Here is a 24,106-nt window from a genome sequence, read left to right on the forward strand (position 1 = left end):
GCTCATCATTCTCACAGTCAAACTAGGTTCAATTCCTGGCGGATATCCTATATGGTCTTTAAGAGCCTTCTGGAGAAATTCCTAGGTACAGAGGCAGGAGAAACATCTGAAAATCTCTGGATGTGGCCCAATTTTTTTAAGTGAGCTCTCTAAAATCTATAAGCATTTGTATTATTCAAAACTTTGTCACATCACTTCCCACTGAAAAAGAAATGCATATAAATACATATATGTAAAAATAATGTTTCAAATATTTTTTCAAAGTTAAAACTTTTTTGTATAAATATTGGCTTACAGAAAATAGCATGGAGGTAAGGCATTCACCTTGCATGCAGAAAGACGGTGGTTCCTATGACCCTAAAAAAACAAAAACAAAAACAAAACAAAACAAAAACACAAAAAATATCAAACATTTTTAATTAAAAATGCTCGGAAAACTGGAGACTTTGTACTTACTTAGACTTAGTGGGTAGGGTTGCCTTGCACGTGACTGACCAGGATTTGATCCCCCAAATCCTATATGGTACTTCAAGCCTGCAAGGATGGATTTTGAGTGCAAATCCTGGAGAAACTCCTGATCATCACCAGGTGTGGCCCCAAAATCTATAAATAAAAATGATCAGATGCCAGAACGATAGAGTTTGATCTCCTCAAATTGAATGTGTTCTTCTAAGCTGCAGGGATAAGTCCTCAGAACCACCTGTTATAGCTCCAATTGGAAAAATAAAATAAAAACATTGTCTTGTCCATATGCAAAATGCAAATAACTTGCGGGTTTTATTCTACAATAGAAATAATCTTTCAATTTATTCATTTCCTTTAGTTTTGTTTACAGAACCCTAAAGTTAAACAATGAGCATGACACAACAATTTTATTGTAAATATATGGGGAAGTCATATTGAACATGAGCATAAAATAGAAAAAGGAGTGCCAATAAGTGCAAGCAAGTGTGGTGATTGCTAAAAAGTATTACCTACAAGAAAAATTATAACTGTTTTCTAAACAGAGAGAAATGTGGGGTTTATTAATAAAAGTAAACTACTTAAAATTAATTTGCATATTTAGTAAACACTTTGATAATTAAATGGGAGAAATACAAATCAAATTTAAATCAAATTTAAGTATTTTATTTCTGTCATAATGCTTTGTAAACATATTTTAAGGAATGAGGCAGAACCAATTCAGAAATAAAATATTTACTATGACTTTCAAAACTATTTAAGGAATGGTACAAACAGAACTGAGAATTCATTCAGGTGGTAGGTCTCTGTCTTGTATGTAACAGGTAGCAGATTCAGTCCCTAATACTATAAACTCAACACTCTATACCCCCTTTTACTCACCTCTGTACAGCCAAATACACAACTTTCACAATGCAAAAATAATTTCAAAAATAGAAAAATAAATAATTATTAATTTATTTAAGTTTTATAATTTATTTAATTTATAATTCAAATAAAAATTATCTAGTTATTATATAAAATTTTATGACACAAGGATAATGTTAACTATGACCACATAATATAAAATATAAAAAATTTCCTCATGATGTGTTATGTATTTAATGATTTACTAATTATTTGTTCATTTATGCCTTTGGGGCCACCCCTGGCAATGTTTAGGATTTCTTCTGGCTCGGTATTTAGGGATCACTTCTGGTGGTACTGGGGAGGTGGGGAGGTCCATATGCAGTAATAGGATAAAAGAAAATCCTGGAAATTAAAAATAAAGATATAGTTTCCTGCATCTAAGCCAAGTGCCTAAATTTCTGTACTACCTCTGTGACCCATTTAAATATTAGTCCAACTGTCCTTTCTATTGAATATTTATTGTTCAGCAACCATTGGTCAAAGTAAGACGAGTAGATAACAGATTCTAATTAAACTTAAGGAGGGTTTATGACTTCAATAAAGGAATGTAAGGGATGAAGAAATTTTAGGTAATAAATTCTGGGGATTGTTTTGCTAGGGAAAAGATAATAGATAGGGGAGTGTATACAACGAATTCCACCTCAGGGCATTACCTTAATGGCATAGGCATTCCCATAACTTGTGTTAAGATCCCTTCAGTTTATTATCCGTATATTTTCATGGAATTCCTGACCTCTAGGTTTGGGTTTTTTCCCACTACTTATATTTCTAACATTTAGATTCCTACTATAACAGGTATGCAAAATAACTTCCTACCTTGTTCCATAAATGCATACATGAATCTAAAATATTCCTCTATGACCTAACTGATCAATTTCCATTTGATTTCCAGTTTGCTAGTAAAAGAATGACAAGCAGAAGCTCTCCTGATAACTAAGTAAATAAAAAGAGGGCTTCCAGAAAAAAAATAATACTGGATATGATTTTCAGAGTTAAAATATATCAGAAAAGGATGGTTTCAAGAAATGTATCTAGAGCTACATTTTCTATACTGATTTTAGAAGATCTCAAGGAGGATTTTATGGGATTAGCAGTGAAATTGATAGCCTCTAAATATAAAGGCACAATCTTGGCGTCTAGGCCTTGCAATCCTGGGTGACCCTCTAAACTACACTCAATTTGAGGGAATTGTTTCTTCAAAGGTCACAACTTTAGGTGTAAATGAAAAAATTACTTTCTTGGTGACTGAGGTTTAGTTTTATACATTTAAATTCTTATCTGATTAACATGAGTCCCAGATGATCCACAATTGTTAGAGACCATTACATAGATCAAAAGCCAAATTTAAATATTCTCATTACGAAATAGTCAGCTTCAGGAATAGAAGATGTGTTTGTGCATGAGAGAAGTAGAGTGAGAGAGAGTGAGAAAGAAAGAAAGAAAGAAAGACTGGGGTACAGAGGGAGAATGAAGGATATGGGAAGTTTTTAAAAAAGAGAAAAGGAAGAAATTGCAGATCATCTAGTTAAAGTTAGTTATCACACAAAGAACTTAAATAATTAAGTTATATATATTAGGAAGTAGAAGATTAAGAATTCAGAGAATGGACTTGTTAAGAAAAAGGATGCTGCATGCATAAATACTAAAATTGCCTAAAGTAATATCTCATTCTTTAGACATCTCAACAAAATGGACTGGACAGATCATTGGTGAAAGAGAATACAGATAAAATCTCTAAAACAATTTTCAAAGAAATGCAGAACAAAACACACACACACAAATACACATGAATTGAAACAGGAATTTGTGATTTTTTTCCTTTGTATTTTTAGACCACACCTGACAATGCTTAGTAATTATTTCTAACCTTACACTTTGGAAACTCTCCTGGTTGTTCTCAAGGAACCAAGTAGAGTGTCAGGAATCAAACCCTGGTCAGCTGCATGTATGACAAGTGCTCTATGTATTCAATATTTTCTGACCCAACAAGTTTTATTTAACTGGAGTTCTGTGGAGGAAAGAAAAGACAACAGTTATGATTAAAATAGTTGAAAAAATTTAAACACCGAAGGGAATTATTTCTTCCTATTTAAAAACTTTGAGATTTCAAGGATTATTTTAACATAGCACAAAATAAAAATACTCACGTCAGATCTAGCAATACAGCTTTTAAAAACAAAAGTCAAAATGACCTCAAATGCATGAGTAAAAAAAGTAGAAAGCCTGTCTAGAGTACAGGCCAGTGTGGGGTGGGGAGGAAGGACACTTGGGATATTGGTGATGGGAATGTTGCACTGGTGAAGGTTTATATATATAAATCAAAAAAAAAAAAAAAAGAAAAAGAAAAGATAAGGCCTCCCAATGCTTACCACAGGTTGTGTTCTTACATTGACTGTATAGAAAGAGGAGGTACAGTAAATGCTCCCCATATACACCTCAAACCAGGCCTTTTGCCTGGTCTGCATTGTGAATGGGGGGACAAAATAAAAAGCATACTATCTGTAATTAGCAGAAATTAGACTAACAAAACAAATGAAAGTATTTAAGGTAATAAATATTTAAAGTTTTAAAACAGTTAACAATTCTTTATCTGGAAAAAATCTTTTAAAATAATAGATAGGATCCTCAATACTATCAGGTAGTCTAATTCACACATATAATCTAATATTTATCTTTTTTTTTTTTTTTTGGTTTTTGGGTCACAATCTGCAGTGATCAGGGATTACTCCTGGCTGTCTGCTCAGAAATAGCTCCTGGCAGGCACAGGGGACCATATGGGACACCGGGATTTGAACCAACCACCTTTGGTCCTGGATCGGCTGCTTGCAAGGCAAACACCGCTGTGCTATCTCTCCAGGCCCCTAATATTTATCTTCATAGTCCAAAAATTTATCATAATTTTCTCTTATTTTAAATAAGTTACCTGAAAATGTATCCTAAAATTATAGTGGTTTTGTGAGGGCCAGAGAGAGGGTATAGCAGTTGAGGTACTTGCTTTACAATGGCTGACCTTGGTTCAATCTGGGGAGCCCATATGGATCCCCAAGGACTACTCGGAGTAATCCTTGAGCAGAGAGCCAGGAGTAATTCCTGAGCATTTCTGAGTGTTGCCCCCAACCAAACAAAATTTTAAATAAAAACATTTTTGGAATTGGCAGGGTAGATATTAAGTGTGTTACATAAAGAATCAATTATACATACCTATATGTCAATAACTAGAAAAATGTACTAGATAGTAAAGTCACTTTTATGCTACCTGCATGATCAATTATTCGATTGTATAACAGAAATAATTTCTCCAAGAATATTTTTTTACCGTCCTTTTTAACCTACCTCCACTGACCAACTCATGCTCCCTATGAGGTCTCCCCAAGATATTCCAATTTTATAAGAAATTTTTTGATACCTTAGATCAAAAATTGCACTCATCCTATTTATTAAATATTAATGTATAGAGCTAGCAAAGCAGTTATTTTCATACAATTCCTATTCTCACTAGATATGCTACTGAGCAGCAAGGTCAACAATGTCAATCAGTAAATAGTTTTTCTTTCTGTGCCTAACATTCAGTCAAAAGATGACTTTAGATATCTTTATTTGATATTGCAACCATAAGCAGCCATATAAAAATGGTCAAATCACCTTGTATATAAGTAATCATATTTCTTGTACTCAAATAAATGATGCTAAATCAAGGGTTTCTTCAGAATGTGCTCTGTATCATTTAGAAAATGAGACCCAACTATTCTTCAACCTTCACTTGATTCCAATCACAGGAAATAAGACAAATATTGACCTTAATAATTGTTCAACAGAAATTAGAAATATATATAAGTTTTTGATTATAAGAAACATATTGTATAGTTTATGTAGCAATCCTATTCCAAACTCACGAATAAGTCACTTGTTTGTAAGACTGTCTGTTTCTGTGATCATCTTATTTATTTAAAGAATGATCCCTCCAAAGAAGGAATTCCATCAAAGTGGAGATTTTTAATACCCAAAAAGAATGCCTTAAAAACAGAAGTTCAAGATGGTTAAAATTGGGGGAAACTTTGATCCTGAAATAATAAACACAAGTGTATGCATTTTGACTGTTTCCCTTCCCATTGAGACATAAAATATTATGTCGTGGTAGTTATGTAGACCCTTTGTAAATATTTTAAAATCATCTACTAGTATAAATCAACATAGATTATTTACTAGTTACTCAAAGCTACATTTTTGGCGTTTTTATTTCTATCTCCCATATTTATTTTTTTCCACGTTACCTTAACCCCATTTCTAATTCTAAGTTTTTATCTTTGCCTAAACTCACTGTTTATTATGAGGATGTACTGTGTCTAGTGCATTTGACTATATAGAGTACATTTTATTTATTTTCATACTCACCACTATTTGGAGACTCTTTTTATAGAAATATGTGATTTTGTTATGTTATTTCTAGTACTCTGAAATAGCTCATATTCAATGACTATTAAGCTCTCAAACAACTTTTAAAAATAATCACAACAGTATGTAACATGTCTACTTTAGAGTTGGGGTTTTGAGTATTTATGCTAAAAGTAAAATTGAAATCTTGACTTTTGCTATATCTTGGAAGGAATTAGAAGGTGTATAGTTAAGCAAAATAATCCAAGTCCTCTGCAGTATATAAATAAAAAAGAAAGGGAATGGAAAGTATTCTACAAAAACAAATCCATAGACACAAAGAGCAGAAATAAAGTTACTAAGAGTGCTAAGTAAGATTTGGGGTTGGTGAAGAAAACTTCACACTAAAAGTGACATAAGAATAGTTGTAGTGGAAATAAGGGGATTTTGTACACCAAAGGAATAAGCATCTATACTGTCGTGACAATATTTTTTTTAATAACAATGGAATATTAGAATAGAAAACTTGACAGTAGTTAGAGAGATGACTTTGGAATTATGAGACTTGTGTACAAAGAAAGATAACAATCAGTATTTGAACTTTGGTTTATTTGTTAGCTCCAAAATGCATTAAAATAATTATGTTAATTATGGATCTATCCCACAAAATCTTGTAAATTAAAAGTGGTCATTGCCAGTTCCTAAAGACTGCTAGAATAATCTAAAAAGACAGTAAGTTTCCATGGTTTTGGTTGTAGGTGCTTTTGCTTAAAGAAAATAAACTTCCTGTGTTTAATAAATGTTTTTGGAAAAGAAGATTATAAGTTAAATAAGTTTTGGAGCTTCTTATATATTACAAATGCCATATGACTACTTTAATAGTTTTATATACATTATTTTATATCTACTCCTAAGAAGTTATATAATTTTGGTAAAGGTAAATTTAGTTTAATGTGCAGTGTATTTCTTAGTATGATTAACATTCATATGAAACTTTATAAACATAATTAAAACCTGTATTTGAACTATTTTGTCCAAAGAAGTACAACTAATTTAAAAGCAAGAAAATGATTTGTTCACTAGAAAACTGCATATAATTCACACATAGAAGAATAGAAATGAGCTTTAGAAATATTAAGAATGAGATTTGGTTCTATATTACTTTTCTCATAAAATTTTTAATTAGACCAAATGATCTTATAAATAATGAATTTTCTATGAAAATTTATAAAAATGCTTGATATATTTTAAATATTTTAATATTGTATGTTTAAAACATTTAATATGCATTAAATATTTTGAAAGTTGGTGGAAATTAAAGAATTGATTTCTCAAGTGTCCTTCCTCCCCACCCCAAACCAGCGTGTACTCTAGACAGGCTTTCTACTTCCCTCACTTGGGATATTGGTCATGGGAATGTTGCACTGGTGAAGGATTATATATATATATAAATCAAAAAAAAGAAAAGATAAGGCCTCCCAATTCTTACCACAGGCTGTGTTCTTTACACTGACTGTGTAGAAAGAGGAGGTACAGTAAATGCACCCTATATATACCTCAACACAGGCCCTTTGCCTGGTCTCTATTGTGAATTATGCTGTCCACATTTTGAAATATGTACAAACTATTATTTATTCATTTCTAAGGATGTTTAATTTTTTGTTTGTTTGTGTTTTGGGTCACACCCAGCAGTTCTCAGCGGGTACTCCTGGCTCTAAGATGCTCAGAAATCACTCCTGGCAGGCTCAAAGGACCATACGGGATGTGGGGATTTTAACCACTGTCCTGCATGAAAGGCAAATGCCTTACCTCTGTGCTAAGGGATGTTTAATTTAAGACAGAATGATACCCAAACAAAAAACATATCAGTTCAGAAACTGTCAATACAGTCTTTTATATGTATATTCTCTCAGTACACTCCCCTATCTTATCTAGAGCTACAATAATGGTGACAGATTATTTTCTATAATAAAACTATCCATGAAGTTATTTTTGTGATACTATATCCCCTCATAACATATTTTCTAGAAATCCTTCCAGAAAATATTTAGAAGACTCGAATTTAGTTTAAGGACTCATCTCAATAGTGTTTCCCAATCCAAAATGTATATCAGAATCAGAGAAGCTTTCTAAAATGTATTTTCTGAGCCCTAATGTAATAATTTCTTATTCATTAGGCATGTGGTGGAACTGTATTAATACATTTTCATAAACTTTAGGGAATGTTAATATTTCTAATTAAATACTATATTTTCAGAGTGGTTGTAAAAATGAATTCACACATACCGTATTTATTCGAGCATAACGCGCAAATTTTTCTACCCCAAAAAGAAATCCAAGTTTGGGTGAGCATTCTAAACGAGGGCTGGGGTGGGGTGGCAGTGGCCGGCCAATGAGGTCCAATGAGGGAAGGCACAGGCCAATTGGGAGTCCGCACTGAGCCTTCTCCGGGCTCAAGAAACCTGGCCTATCTCTCGTGACATCCTGGGTTAAAACATCATGGGAAGACATGCCAAAAGCAATGGTCATCAAGAGTTTTTGGAAGACAGGCATCAGCAATCAAATGGACCTGCTATGGGATTCAGACTCAGGAGAAAGCCAAGAACCTGGAGAAACAGATGTTTCTGCCAACTGGGACACTATTGAGAAATTAACTCGAGAAGAATGGGAACAACTCTTTAGTAGTGGATCTGATGATGAATCTGACTTGGAAGCATGTTACATAAATATTGTTACCGGTCATGTTATTTCGGTATTGTGTTTATACCAGTTTACGTGGTCAATAAATAATTTTTTATCATGGCTGCACGTGTTCAACAACTATTTTTGTCCATTACAATGCCTGGTGTGAAACAAAATTTTACCGATTTTTAATAAAAAAATTAGGGGTGCGCGTTATACATGGGTGCGCGTAATACTTTAATAAATACGGTAAATCAGAAATGTTTTTCCTTTGTTTTATTACTTTGAACATAAACAAAAATCTAAAATGTTCTCTTTTACAGTCTAGAAAAGTTTTGAAGCAGATTAACATATATTTATAAATTTTCATTACAACCAATGTAAAATTTTTGACTAATTACACTACATTTTCCACATATAGTTAAAGAATTGCTTACTAAGAATAAAAATAATTATTATCAGTAAAATGAGCATATAAAATAGGGCCGGTGAGGTGGTCCTAGAGGTAAGGTGACATTTATCATCAACTGTGTGAGAAAGCCAAATGTTTTGATGCATACTCAATTGCTCTTGACGAGGGCACAGATATAACAGACACTGCGCAGCTCACAATTTATGTCTGTGGTGTTGATTGCAATTTTGAATTGACAGAGAAGCTGCTCATAATAATTCCAATGCATGGCCAGACCACCACTAATGAGATATTTCGGCATCTGTGTGATGCCATTGAGAATGCAGGTTTGCCATGGAAGAGGTTTGTTAGAATAATAACCGATGGAGCGCCACCGATGACAGGGAGGAAAAATAGACTGGTGGCACTTGTTCAAAAAAAAAACTTGAAGAGGAGGGTGTAGAGTAGGCCACTGCTCTTCACTGCATTATCCATCAGCAGGCCCTTTGCAGTAAATGCCTGCCGTGTGACAATGTGATGTCTGTTGTCGTGAAATGCATCAACCAAATCAGATCCAGGAGGTTCCGTGCTTTTTTAGAGGAAATAGAGTCAGAATATGGAGATGTGCTCTATTTCACCGAGGTACAAGGCTCAGCAGGGGAAATGTCCTGAAAAGATTTTTTGAGTTGAGAGAAGTGAAAGCCTTCATGGAGAAGGATGGGAATGCTGTTTCTGAGTTGAGTGGCTCATGAATTTAGCTTTTCTTGTTGACATCACACATAAGCTAAATGTACTAAACAAGATGTTACAAGGCCCAGGGCAGCTTATCAGTGCTGCCTATAACAACATGAGAGCATTCTCCACAAAACTTGTGTTATGGAAATCCCAGCTCTCTCAAACAAATCTTTGCCATTTCCATTTCCCAGCATGCAAGGAACTTGTGGGTGCAGGCATACCATTCAGTGGTGAGAAATACGTTGATGCTATTTTTAAGCTAGAGAAGGAATTTGATCACAGATTTGCAAACTTTAAAAAACACAGAGCCACTTCCAAATTTTTGTGGACCCCTTTTCCTTTGATGTGCAAGATGCCCCTCCTGTGCTTCAAATGGAGCTCATTGACCTGCAATGCAACTCTGATCTCAAAGCCAAGTTCAGGGAGATTAGTGGAAAAGCAGACTTGCATGGGCAATTTTTGAGAGAATTGCCCCCCAGCTTCCCTGCACTTTCCCGAATGTTCAAGTGCACCATGTGCCTTTTTGGGAGCGCATATTTGTGTGAAAAGTTATTCTCCAAATTGAACTTCAATAAGTCAAAGTACAGGTCTAGACTTAATGATGATCATCTTTAAGCCATACTGAGGGTCTCAACTGCTTCCTCTCTAAACCCAAATGTGGCTCAGATTTGTGAAAAGCGCTGTCAAAGAATAGGCAAAAGATGCCATGTTCAGAAGAACTGTACATGATCTTCACTCAATGTTCTATTCATGTTCAGAAGAAATAATTAAAACTGTTAATGATGTTTGAGGACTTTTTTTGTGGAATCCCATATGCGGCCGTGCCTCACCCCGACTTTGCCTCCTGTGGCCCCAGGTAAATTGAGTTTGAGACCCCTGGTGTAGGGTGTTCTTGACAACCTCCATTTAAGCCATTGCATTTATTCATGAAGTTATTCTAAATACCACATACAAGTGCAATTATCATGTATTTATCCTTCTTCTTCTTCCTCCTCCTCCCTCCTCCTCCTCTTCTTCCTCCTCCTCCTCCTTCTTTTCTTCTTCTTCTTTCTTCTTCTTCTTCTTGATTATTTCATTTAACATAATATCTTCTAGTTACATCCATTTGGAGAGAATTGCGTGATGGTATTATACTTTTAGTATAAATTCCTATGACTGTGTTCACTGACAGATTTTTTAATAATATATTTATTTTAACATTTTAATAATATTTTAATTAAAATTAATTTAATTAAACATTGTAATAATATTTTTTTATTTAAACATCTTGGTTACAAACTTGATTGTGGTTGGGTTTTATTCAGATAAGAGGACACCCTCCATCACCAATGCAACATTCCCACACCAATGTCCCAAATATCTCTCCTCCCCACCCCGCCCCAACCTGTACCCTAGACAGGCTTTCTATTTCCCTCATACATTCTCATTGTTAGGATAGTTCACAATGTAGTTATTTCTCTAACTAAACTCGTCACTCTTTGTTGTGAGGTTCATGAAGTTGCATGTAACTTCCAACCCTCCTCTCTTTTGTCTCTGAATATTATTGCAAGAATGACTTTCATTTTTCTTAGAACCCATAGATGAGAGTCAGAATAATAGATTCCATGTACATCCATGTATAGGAAAATTTCATGACTTCATCTTTTCTGATGGCTGCATAATATTCCATTGTGTATATGTACTACAGTTTCTATAGCCATTCATCTGTTGAAGAGCATCTTGGTTGTTTCCAGAGTCTTGCTATGGTAAATAGTGCTGCAATGAATACAGCTATAAGGAAGAGATTTTTGTATTGTATTTTTTGTGTTCCTAGTGTATATTCCTAGGAGTGGTATAGCTGGATCATGGGAGCTCAATTCCCAGTTTTTGGAGGAATCTCCATATCTTTTTTTCAGAAAGGTTGAACTAGACGGCATTCCCACCAGCAATGGATGAGAGTTCCTTTCTCTCCACATCCCCGCCAACACTGTTTATTTTCATTCTTTGTGCATCATTCTTTATACTATGTAGTACTTCATTGTGTGTGTGTGTGTGTGTGTGTACTGCATCTTCATAATCCATTTGCCTGTTGCTAGACATCTAGATTGATTTAAACTCTTAGCTATTATACTGAATGTTTTGTTAATAGTGTTAGCATACATCCTTTTGTTAGAAGTGTCTTTTAAATTAATTTACTTAAAATAATTTTAAAATTACAAACATGTTTGCAGTTGGGCAGTAGTTATAAAAAGAACAGCCACCTTCACCTGTGAAACATTCCCACCACCAATATCCCCATCTCGCTTCTCCTCTAATCCTTCCTATATTCAAAATAGGCATTCTACTCTCACTTATTAACATTTTTATGATAGTTGTTAGTGTAGTTATTTCTCTAATTTTTCTCACCACCCTTTATGGTAAACTTCATATTGTGAGCCAATCAATTCAATTCTCATCTATATTGCCTCTGGGTATTATTACAAGAATGTCTTTTATTTTTTTTAAAACCCATAAATGAGACTATTGTATGTCTATCTCTCTCCCTTTGACTTACTCAGCATAATAGTTTCCATGTCCACCCATGTATAGAAAAATTTTATGACTTCATCTCTCCTGATGTCTGCATAGTATTCAATTGTGTATATGTACCACAGTTTCTTTAGTCACTCATCTCTGATCAGGCATCTGAGTTGTTTCCAGATTCTGGCTATTGTAAATAGTGTTGCAATAAATAGAGGTGTGCAGAAGGCATTTTTATATTGTGTTTTTGTGTTCTTAGGTTATATCCCTAGGAGTGGTATACCATATGTTATATATAAATATGTATTCATATATACCCTTTTTACAAATAAGTATTTGTATATATACCTTTTTACCACATCTTAACCACAAATATTGTCCCAGGATTTTTATATGTGTCATCCTACTAGTGTGGGATAATATTAATATAGTGATTTGGATTTTCATAATGATATTTGATGATGAGCAATTTTTCATGTACCTGTTGTCTATCTGTTGGTCTTCCTCAGAGAGTTTTTTACTCATTTTCTCCCCATTTTTATAGAATTAGATTTATTAGATTTTGTAGGAAATTTTTATTTTTGTTAGTTTTTTTTTTTTGAGATGCATACAAAATAGAGCTGCAAGAAAGGCACAAGAGTCAGGGAGATGAAACATCAATATATTTTGCAACACTTTGTGACTTCATGTAACATTTATCTATCATGGAAAAGTTTCAGGGATACAACTGTCCCATCTCAACAAGTGAATCTTTACACCATCATAGTATAGTTACAAGTACCACCACCCAAAGCCCTCTCTCATATGATTAATTAATCAGAACTAAAGGGCTTATAAAACTTTCAAAAAAAATCAAAGGAATTCACTACTACTCTACTGCATTTATAATAAATATTATGGAGACCTGTAAAATAAAAAGAAACCCCATTTGGAAGAAAAACAGCAAAGGAGGAAAGGTAGCTAACAAAAATCTACATATAGCAACAGTGAAAGAGAATTATGCAAAAAGATACTGTGAGGATTAAAAAACAAAAAAAAATTAACTCAGTTGTTCTTGAGTATGAAGAATGGATAACATTGAAAGAATTAAGGGTAATTTAAAAATGATAAGAATGATGGAGGGAGAAGAGCAAAAATGTTGAATTTGGGCTAGAGACAAACAGTACAGTGATAGAATCCTTGTCTTGCACATGGGAACTTACGTTTGATTCCTAACAGCAGATAGGGACCCTCAGCACCAAAAGGAGTGACACCTGAGTGCCAGAAATAAGTTATGAATATAGCCAACTATAGTATCCAAAACAAGGCTCAAAAGGTTTAGTATTAGAGTGTATTCAAATGTAATAAACTGAAAATATAAATAATATGGAGCACTAGCAGAAGGAGGAACCTTCTCTCAATGGCAAAGTGAATATCAGTGCTAAGACTGAACCCTTTCTATATTTTTATTTATTTTTTGTTTTTGTTTTTGGGTCACACCCGGCAGCGCTCAGGGCTTACTCCTGGCTCTATGCTCAGAAATTGCTCCTGGCAGGCTCTGGGGACCATATGGGATGCCAGAATTCAAACCACTGTCCCTCTGCAAGCAAGGCAAACACTCTACCTTCATGCTATCTCTCCAGCCCCTAGACTGGACCTTTTGAGGGTCAAATACACACATTTATCCCAATAAAAAACATCTAAAACTATTGAAAAACCTTAGCCATAGCTCCATTAGAAATTCTACTTGGAGAGGAATACTAGCCCTGGGAGAGAAGGCCTTTGTCCACTCAGATTACTCCAGCACCTGGATTGGAGATAAAAGATAAAAATTCATGATAAACAAAATACTGAGTCCCTCACGAATGCTGAAGTATATCTATATAGGAAGCAAAAATTGTAAATTAGGAAAATATTTTATGAGAAATAAGTGACCTAATAAATAAGATTAAATAAATACATTTTATTAATGGGATTAAACTATCCAATATTTGGTCCAAGAAACACTAGTACTAAAAGAATAGTTTATAGAAATAGTTGCCTCCCATCATCTTTTAATGACCTGATTTAGTTACTGCTTCAAAATTCCTATTATTTCCTTCCTTCCTTCCTTCCTTCCTTCCTTCCTTCCTTCCTTCCTTCCTTCCTTCCTTCCTTCCATTTTACTTTCTCCTTCCTTCCTTTTTTCTCCTTTCTTCATCCTCCTTAATTCTTCCTTCCTTCTTCTTTCCTTCCTCCCTTTCTCCCTTCCTTCCTTCTTCCTTCTTCCCTTCCTTCCTCCCCTCCTTCCTTCTTCCTTCCTCCCTTCCTCCCTCCCTCCCTCCCTTCCTTCCTTCCTTCCTTTTTTCCTTCCTTTTTCCTTCCTTCCTTCCTTTTTTTCCTTCCTTCTTCCTTCCTTCCTTCCATCCTTCCTTCCTTTCTTCCTTCCTTCCTTCCTTCCTTCCTTCTTTCCTTCCTTCCTTCCTTCCTTCCTTCCTTCCTTCCTTCCTTCCTTCCTTCTTTCCTTCCTTCCTTCCTACCTTCCTTCCTTCCTTCTTCCTTCCTTAGTTCTCCTTTCTCTTTCATTATCTTTCTTTCTTTTCTTATTTCTTCTTTATTTCTTTCTTTCATTTCTCTTTCTTCTAATATTTATTTTTTATTTTTTATATCTTCTCTTTCTTTGCTTGTTTTCTTTCTCTTCTTAGGATATTTGTCTCAATGGTACACTTTGAAATATTTTCATGCTAGATATATGGTTCAATGGTAGCACATATATCTCTTATATCAGTCCCATCCAGGGTTGTTATTCAACACTGAGTTTTATCCCTAGCCCATGCTCCTCCAAAAGTATTAAAACAGGCATTGAAAAACCTTTATTTAAACTTTAAAAAAAGTCTGTCTTTATTGTAGCTATCATTTTGCTTGCTTATTTGTCTTAAATCTATTAGAAAATCTTAAGTCTTATCCCAATAGGCTGCTTAGTTTAATTATATTAAAATTCCCCAATTTCTAAGAACTTTTGTTTTGAACCATGTGTTATAATTAATCTAATTGTTTACTTCTTATGTTTTTATTTTATGTTTACTTTTATTTATTAAGATAAATATTTTGCCTCCTGGTTCCTTAAAATAGTCTAGTTTTCAAAATGAGAAGTTGCTGTTTATCATTTTGGCCTGTTTGATGTATATGTGAAACATGTTGTCCAACAATGAACAGGAATTTTATTTTGTTGAGTTGTTCTAAAAAAAAGTTTCACAGTGGCCTAGAATTTTGGCCTTTGATGATAAAACTCTTATATATGTTAAAACCTCTGAAAAACATAGATTATTGTTATTCTAGAATCAATCTGGAGGGGGAATAACCTAGAAATATAGCCTATAATATTTCATCTATGTAACTAAAAATTGAGAACGTTACCACTATAGTATGGAAGATATTAGTCATCTCTGATATTCCAGTGTTATGACAGACACAATTTAATTGGTAATCTGTTACAAACAATATTGCTAAAAACATATTAGGTAGATTATTTACTTGTGACTGTGAATTAGCAAAGAGCTAACTTTTCAAATAGATTGAAAAATATGCACTTAAAATTATGATCCAAGGGTCAGAGCAATAATAGAGTAGATAGGGTATTTGTATTATGATCAACCCAGGTTCAGTCCCCAGCATCCCATATGGTCACTTGAGTCCTCCAGGAGTGATTCCTGAGAAGAGAGCCAGGAAGGACCCCTGAGCACCACTGAATGTGGCCACAATTCAAAAAATTTATTATCCATATTAAAGATAGTATCAATAGATTTTTTTTATTCCTATGGCCTTCTTTTCTGTTTTGTTTGTTTGTTTGTTTGGTTTTGGTTTGGGGGCCACACCTGGTGATGCTCAGAGGTTACTCCTGGCTATGCATTCAGAAATTGCTCCTGGCTTGGGGGACCATATGGGACACCAGGGGATCAAACCACTGTCGGTCCTTGGTTTGTGCGTGCAAGGCAAATGCCCTACCTCTTACCCAACTGCTCCAGCCCCTGGCTTTCTTTCTTATAACACCAGTGCTGCTGATATGAATAAAATTCAGAGACGTCCCTAGGCCCCTAAGCATCACTGTATTCCATTAAAATGCCTTTACAGGACTGTTAAATCCATTAAGTTACTTCTTGAAAACAAATTCAATTAATTCATCAATTTATAAATCTACCAACATATATCTGTAAAGTAGAAAGGCATTCTAAAGAACAGGATAAAACAAATTGTTCATAAAATTGAAAAGAGGGTTGGATATGCTCCTGAAACATGAAAAGTAACTTCTTTCCAGTTCAAGCCAACTACTCTAAGACAATAGAGATATTTGGTGGTAGTTGTTGCTTTTTTTTGGCGGGTGGGCACATCCAGAAGGATTTATCTTGGCTCTATGCTCAGGGCTCTATGCTCAGAGCTGGAACACTATATGTTTGATTGGCAGGCCCTGACTACATCTCATGCAAGGCTAACACCCCAATCATTCTACTAGCACTCTGATTCCAGATAAAGAGGTGTTATCATGCAGGTTGCCTAAACAAACAAATAAAAACAACAAATGTATGTCACTTCATACACATGGAAATAATTTGCTTAAAACCTAGACTTTATTCGTTGCAGCACAAAATGCCATTAACATGGATAAAGGCCACTACTTCAAAGTGATAATACCATTGAGCCATTCTCTCTGTTATTTTTCCTATCTACTTATTGTTATTTTATTTTTCAATTTGTAGAGAACATTTATTAATTTAGGATGAATATAATTTTCTGGATTTTTTGAAAAAAAAGTCTTACTAAAAATATGTCTAGCACTATTTTCAAATTTTGAATTTTACTTAATAACATGAATTCATCATATCACTCTCATGTTACCTCAACATAAGCATGATTAAGATTGTGTACTTAAACGAAAATTAACATTTTACTCATAGATATTCTGACTACTAAATCTTAAACTTGGGTATTAGAAATCTGTTGTCCATCTCTTCTCCTTTTAGCTCTTTTGAATTTTCTTTTTCTATTTATTAGTTTTATTCCAGACCTTACTGCTTTCTTTGTATTGTTCACTTTAGGTGAGCCGTTTTTTATCATTCATTTGTCGTATAATTTTGCAAAATATGCTTTAAAATTTGGTAACTTATTCAATTAAATTTTTATTTTTTCTTCTCTTATCTTGGATCTATTGGCCTAAAAAGGAAATTAATGTCATTTAAACAGAATTGGTGAATCCCAGCTTCTCAAAATAAAGCTCTTTTGCCATTATTTTCATATATCCTTTATTATTGCATATTACTTAATCTAAGAAAACTGTTTAGGCATTATTTATATTTTAAACAAAGATAACTTAATCCCTCAACCCTTAAATAAAACTGTCTTTTGGGGCCGGAGAGATAGCTTGGAGGTAAGACGTTTGCTTTTCATGCAGAAGGTCATTGGTTTGAATCCCGGCATCCCATATGGTCCCCTGAGTCTGCCAGGAGCGATTTCTAAGCGTGGAGCCAGGAGTAACCCATAAGCCTGCTGGGTGTGACCCAAATAAGCACACACACACACACACACACACACACACACACACACACACACACACACACACAAACTGTCTTTTTTAATTAAAAATACCAAATTCATGTAGTTATATTTAAGTTAGATTTCTTTGTAGTCTAATTTTCTGTCTTTGCTTCCTCACATGCTTTAATTGAAATCATAGTAATTAATTTTCTATTATACAACATTTTAAGAATGCACCCTAAAATGCTTCTTGTGACTTTTGCAAATAGTACAGAGGAATGATGCATCTTGAGTGATGACTTCCCTTAATTTGGAAACTATGGAATAGGCATTGAGCTTTTAATTATGTAAAGTTGAAAACTACAATCTAATGTGATATTTGCTTTGGCATCAAGTAATCAAATTATGACAAGCCTGTTTTTCTTGATTGTGTTACTCTTGTAGGTGATAATTGATTTGTAGGAATATCTAAGTCTTAGGTCTCATGAAAGACAAACATCTGAGAAAATGTCTAAAATAAGAGGAAATTGATTTTTTTTTTTTTTTTGGTTTTTGGGCCACAATCGGCGATGCTCAGGGGTTACTCCTGGCTCTCTGCTCAAAAATCACTCCTGGCAGGCACGGAGGACCATATGGGACACCGGGATTCGAACCAACCACCTTTGGTCCTGGGTCAACGCTTGCAAGGCAAAGAAGCTACTGCTGTGCTATCTCTCCGGCCCCAGAAATTGATCTCAATAGCCCATTGTCATCGCAAAAAGTAGTTTTAAGTATAGTAAGAAGGTGAACTATATATGTTCAACATCTTAGGGAAGAGGTTTCTGATATAGTCATTATATAATTACTACTCTCACTTTCAAAAATATTTTAATATTTCATTTATTTTTTTGAGGTAACGTAGGGTCATCTTTCTTCTATTACCATCTTCTCAATGCCAGCTTAGAGGGAGTCAAAGTATTCAAGGTAGATTAGAACATTTACAAAAATGAAGATTCAAAGAAATATTAAGAACTTATAAAATAGTGAGTAAGAAAATTAAAGAATTAAGCATTACTTATGTGGAAGTTAAAATATTTTGATTATTAAAAATGAATAACTCTAGGGCCCAGAGAGATAGCACAGCGGCGTTTGCCTTGCAAGCAGCCGATCCAGGACCAAAGGTGGTTGGTTCAAATCCCGGTGTCCCATATGGTCCCCCGTGCCTACCAGGAGCTATTTCTGAGCAGACGGCCAGGAGTAACCCCTGAGCACTGCCGGGTGTGGCCCAAAAACCAAAAAGAAAAAAAAAAAAGAATAACTCTAGAGTTAAAAATATGTTATAATTACAATTGTAATGAATATCTGATGTTTTTTTTACTTTTTATGCATTTGATAAGAATGATATATTTGAATTAAGCATATTAAATTCTGTTGGGACTTGATAGCTGTCAACACATTCTGAAAGGGAAATTGGTGTTTCAAATTAATAACTTTGAAGCATTCAATATTATGCAAATGATCACGTCACAAAGAATGGAAGGCATAGATTTTTTATATTTCATAAGATAAAAATTCATAGTATCTTCATTCTCACCATACAATTTTGTAAATATGAATTTTGTATATTTTCATTTCTAGAATAGCAAAAAATGTTAAAATTCAAAGGAAGAAAAAAGAAAAAGACTGTCAAATTTCCCAAGTAAAATTTATAACCAAGAGTCCCATCTCCTGAACTGTTCTAATCTTGGGAACCATGAATTTTGGTCCACACAGCCTAATATAATTTTATTTTTATTTTGTCATAGTAATATGAATTTTGTGTCTCAATATGTAATGTAAAAACCATTAAATCACTTTAGTTTTTGTAATTAAGTACTGCTCATTCTTTGTTTAGTTTCTCTATAAATCACAAATGAGTGAGATTATGCAGTATTTGTTCATATTCCTTGGAGTAATTACATTTAACATGATGTCCTCCAGTTTCATTCAACCTGCAGAAAATTTAAGGTTTTATAGTAGAGCGTATAACATTCTGTTGTGTTTCTATGGCACAACTCCAGTATTGGGAAACAAAATGAAGAAGTTAGTACTTCTTTAGACAATGTTTTTGAAAAGATTTTACATGAAGAGATAATTTTCAGAAGAAAATTGTGAACTTAATTTTGAATATATTGAATAATAGCTATATAAAATGGTTCAAAAGGACAAATAAAAGAAAATGCAACATAAATGTATGAAAGAAGGACTATATGAATTTCAAGGAAAAAGAATCAAACTATAATCTAATTGTGTGATATCAATTCTAGTAGCATTATTTTATTTTACATAATTTTTTCAAATGCAGATTCTACCTACTAAATACTCTGCTTCAGAAAACCCATAGAAAGAAATTGAGGCAAATGGGTTGACAAGCGGTGGGGTCCTCTTTTGTGACTCAAAAGAAGCATTTTTACACCCAGTTTAATGTGCCCAAGAAGAATCTACTTTTGCTTCCTTTCTTTCTATTGACCCAAGTGCTTTAAATTTTCTCTTAAATACAATGTCTCACTTTTCATTATTTCAACTGCACAGGCATTGAATAGATCTAATCTTTATTATAATCTCTGAACTATTATAATTTCCTCTGATGAATTATTGATTTTTATTTTCTCTGTTAATGTGATCTTCTTAAAGCCTAAACAATATTGCATTATTTTGATATATAAAGTCATTCTGTAGTCTGGAATACTCAGGTCATTCTAAGTCTTTATTTAGCTATATATTCATTATAATGTAGTTTCTATTTTGTGCTAGTATAATTTGAGAATCCATTGAAAAATTTGGGGGACATCTTGCTAATAAATTATTCAATTATTCAACAATTTCAAATGGTAACTAAAGCATAAAATCTAGGTTTTAGTTTACTAAGCATGAGGCCCTTTGGAACTACACAGTTAGCTCAAGTTTTTCTGGATTACATTTACATCATTTGGAGACATTTTCTCACAAATGTTTTAGGGTTTAGGAATGTAGGAATGTCTAGCAATTAGAGATTTGAACCTCAAAACTACAGACTATGCCCCACCACCAAGTATAATCAGGTGCAGACCTGGAGTACTGCTAGATATGACCTATGAATTAACACAAGGCCACTTCTAGAACTAATCTGTGGTCAGGAATTGTGCATAATCCTCAGTACAAACAGGACCCAAACAGTACCAACTCTGATTTCTCTTATTGAATCCAGTTGACTAAAATGTCCTATGGTCCCCTGAGCACTGATTTGGAAGCCCCTTATTCTTAATTAAAAAGAAAATGTATAGGGGCCGGAGAGATAGCATGGAGGTAAAGCTTTTGCCTTGCATGCAGAAGGCACCCCATATGGTCCCCCGAGCCTACTAGGAGCGATTTCTGAATCTAGAGCCGGGAGTAATCCCTGTGCTGCCGGGTGTGACCCAAAAACCCAAAACCCAACCCCCCCCAAAAAAAAGTACAAATTAAAAGGATTAATGGTATTAAAAAATGTATAAACAGCAATGATAATACTGATGAATGGCATAGTTATGCATTTTATCCTTTTAAAAAATTTTTTTTCATGGTAAAATAATCCATTTTAGAAACATGTGAAAGTTTGATTCTTGGAATAACTCTTTTTGTAAATTATCTCTTTAACAAAAATAAATTTGTTTTTATAAAAGTATGTTATGTTTTGAATGGATGCCTTTCATATGTTGAAATATCAATGTCCAAAATGATGGTAGTAAGTGGTAGAGCATTGTGTAAAAACTTAAGTCATGAAACTAGATTCTTCAAGGATGGAATTGGGATTCTTTGTAAGTATAACCCAAAGGGCTCCTCGGTGTCTGCCACAGAAAATGAGATCACAGTGGAAAAGGAACTGGCTGTGTCTAGGAAGAGGAATCTCACAAGGATTTGACCTGTGATTAGGTATGATATGGAAATTTACAATGTCTAGGACTGTGAGAAATAATTTTGTTTAATCTTCAGCATTTTTAATGGAAGTTCTAACATATTATGGTATATAAATACTACAAAAGTATGTAAGATAGACTACAATTTACAAACAATTCTAGATGATAATAAAACCTATTATATTATATATTTGGTGTGGTCTTGTTTTAATTGTATTCTTAATATAACCCAGAGCAGTTTTAAATGTTAATATTTAGATGTATACAATACTATTATAAAAATGTATTCCTCTAAAATTTATCCCTCTAAATTTTTTTCTGAAAGATTTTATATTTTATTGAAACATGATCCTAGTTTGAAAAAAAACTGTAAAATACTGAAGAAAAATGAGTGTGCTTAACATTGTAGAAATCCATAAAATACTATAGGAAACTTTCTGCAGTGACAAAAAATAGAAGTTTAGGATAATAGTATTCATTATAATTTTAGATAAAACCTGAAAATGTATTTTTCTATGAAATCTCTCAATCTATGAATTTATATCTTTAATATTTCTTAATATAAATGTTATATACACACAAATATATTTATTCTATACCTGGATTTATTCGTGTTGATTTTACTTATGAAACAGCGCATGAGATAAAACTTGTCAAGAGCAAGATGTTGCACTACATTACTGAATTAAAGAATTCTTGAGGTTCCTAGGGATGCTTTTCCAGTCATGTGTCCACTTTCCAAAGCCTGGGATTATTCCATTAAAATGAATTATGTCTTTCATGGTGTCACTCTGAAAAGAAAGTTTTGCAAAACACAATTGATTCTCTAATGATTGAAACTTAAATATTAAAATAACACAACACATTAGTTTATTTAATAAATACTTTAAAACTGTAGATATTGGTACTATGATAAAACAGAAAAGTAAAATACAACAAAGATACTAGTGAAATGTCTTAGGCACATTTATGAGACTGAAGACGGTGTAAATTTTCTTTACCAAATTACTGATATTTAGTTGTCATATTTATATCATAGTGATCACATTAATACAAATAAAATTAAATTAAAAATAAATTAAATTAAAATATAGGATAAGTTATGTTTGAAGCAATTTAAAAATCAAATACAAATCTATAAAATTTTTAATGATAAATATTTTGCTCCAGTAAAATTTTTATATTTCCTAAATACTTTACATGAAATTTTCTATTAAATAAATTTATTTCAGCTTCTCTTATCCAGATATTGTTTCACTTTTACTTCATTATTTTGTTTTTAATTAATATCTTTATTTAAGCATCATGATTACAAAATGTTTGTAGTTGGGATTCAGTTATAAAAAGGGACACCCTCCTTCACCAGTGCAACATTCCCACCTCTCTTTCCCCACCCCTGCCTGTATGCACAACAGGCATTCTATTTCTCTCATTCATTAACATTGTCATGACAGTTGTTAGTGTAGTTATTTCTCTAACTACACTCACAACTTTTTGTGGTAAGCTTCATACTCTAGACCAGTCCTTCTAGCCCTCATCTTTATTATCTCTGTGTATTATCACAATAATGTCTTTCTTTTTTAAATCTCATAGATGAGTGAGACTATTTTGTGTGTCTCTCTCTCCCTCCGAATTATTTCACTCAGTAGAATAGTTTCCATATCCATGTATAGGAAAATTTCATGGCTTCATTTTTATTGACACTGTATAGTATCCCATTGTGTATATGTACCACTGTTTAAAGCCACTCATCTTTTGTTGGGCATATGGGTTGTTTCCAGAGTCTGGTTATTGTAAATAGTGCTTCAATGAATATAGATATGCAGAAGGCTTTTCTGTATTGTGTTCCTAAGGTATATTCCTAGGAGTACTATAGCTGGATCATATGGGAGCCCAATTTCCAGTTTTTTTGAGGAATCTCCATATTGTTTTGCATAAAGGCTGGATTAGAGACATTCCCACCAGCAATCAAAGACAGTTCCTTTCTTCCCACATCCCTGCTACCACAGTTTGTTCTTATTCTTTGTGATGTGTACCAGTCTCTGTAGTGTATATATATATATATATATATATATATATATATATATATATATATAATTTATTAATAGTGATACTTATCTTGTTTTTATTTTCTGAAGGATTTATAAAAAGTATAGCCTTGGGTTTATAAAATATAAATGTATTTAATTTATTATTTTTGTTTATTTTGGTGTCACACATGGCGGTGCTCAGGGGTTACTCCTGGCTCTGTGCTCAGAAATCTCTCCTGGCAGGCTAGGGGGACCATATGACATGCCAGGGAACAAACCTAGATCTGTCCTGGGTGAACAGTGTGCAAAGCCAATTCTCTACCTCTGTGTTATTACTCAGCTCCAAAATGTAAATTTTTATAAAAATATAGATAACATAATTCTCAAAGTATTGATGCAAAATAGTGGGCAAATATAATGACTTTTGTTAATAGTAATCAAATAATTTAAGATTCCTAAAGTGTACCCACCTTTAAGTGCAAAAATATTAGCAATGTTTTTATTATTATCAAAGTATAGATGGCCAAATAGAACACAAATGTAATTGCTTTTGTCAAAATAGTCAATTATTTTAAGATTCCTAAAGTTTACTCACCTTAGTATGTATAGGTATTACCAATCCTTTAATTGTGCTAGTCTTCAAAACATTA

The 24,106-nt window shown here is 33.4% G+C and overlaps 2 non-coding genes and 1 pseudogene across 2 annotated transcripts; all 3 read left to right on the plus strand.

Moving 5' to 3' along the window:
* The window catches only part of LOC126020845 (small ubiquitin-related modifier 2-like), a 75,904-nt pseudogene that overhangs the window by 46,453 nt on the left and 5,345 nt on the right, over window positions 1-24,106 (plus strand).
* Window positions 3,724-3,855, plus strand: LOC126021099 (small nucleolar RNA SNORA51). The gene has a single exon (XR_007499711.1). It is a non-coding gene; the product is annotated as a small nucleolar RNA SNORA51 (small nucleolar RNA).
* On the plus strand, window positions 7,215-7,343 carry LOC126021213 (small nucleolar RNA SNORA51). Its single transcript, XR_007499813.1, has one exon. It is a non-coding gene; the product is annotated as a small nucleolar RNA SNORA51 (small nucleolar RNA).

The sequence above is a fragment of the Suncus etruscus genome, chromosome 10, assembly GCF_024139225.1.
Source record: "Suncus etruscus isolate mSunEtr1 chromosome 10, mSunEtr1.pri.cur, whole genome shotgun sequence".
NCBI lineage: Eukaryota > Metazoa > Chordata > Mammalia > Eulipotyphla > Soricidae > Suncus > Suncus etruscus.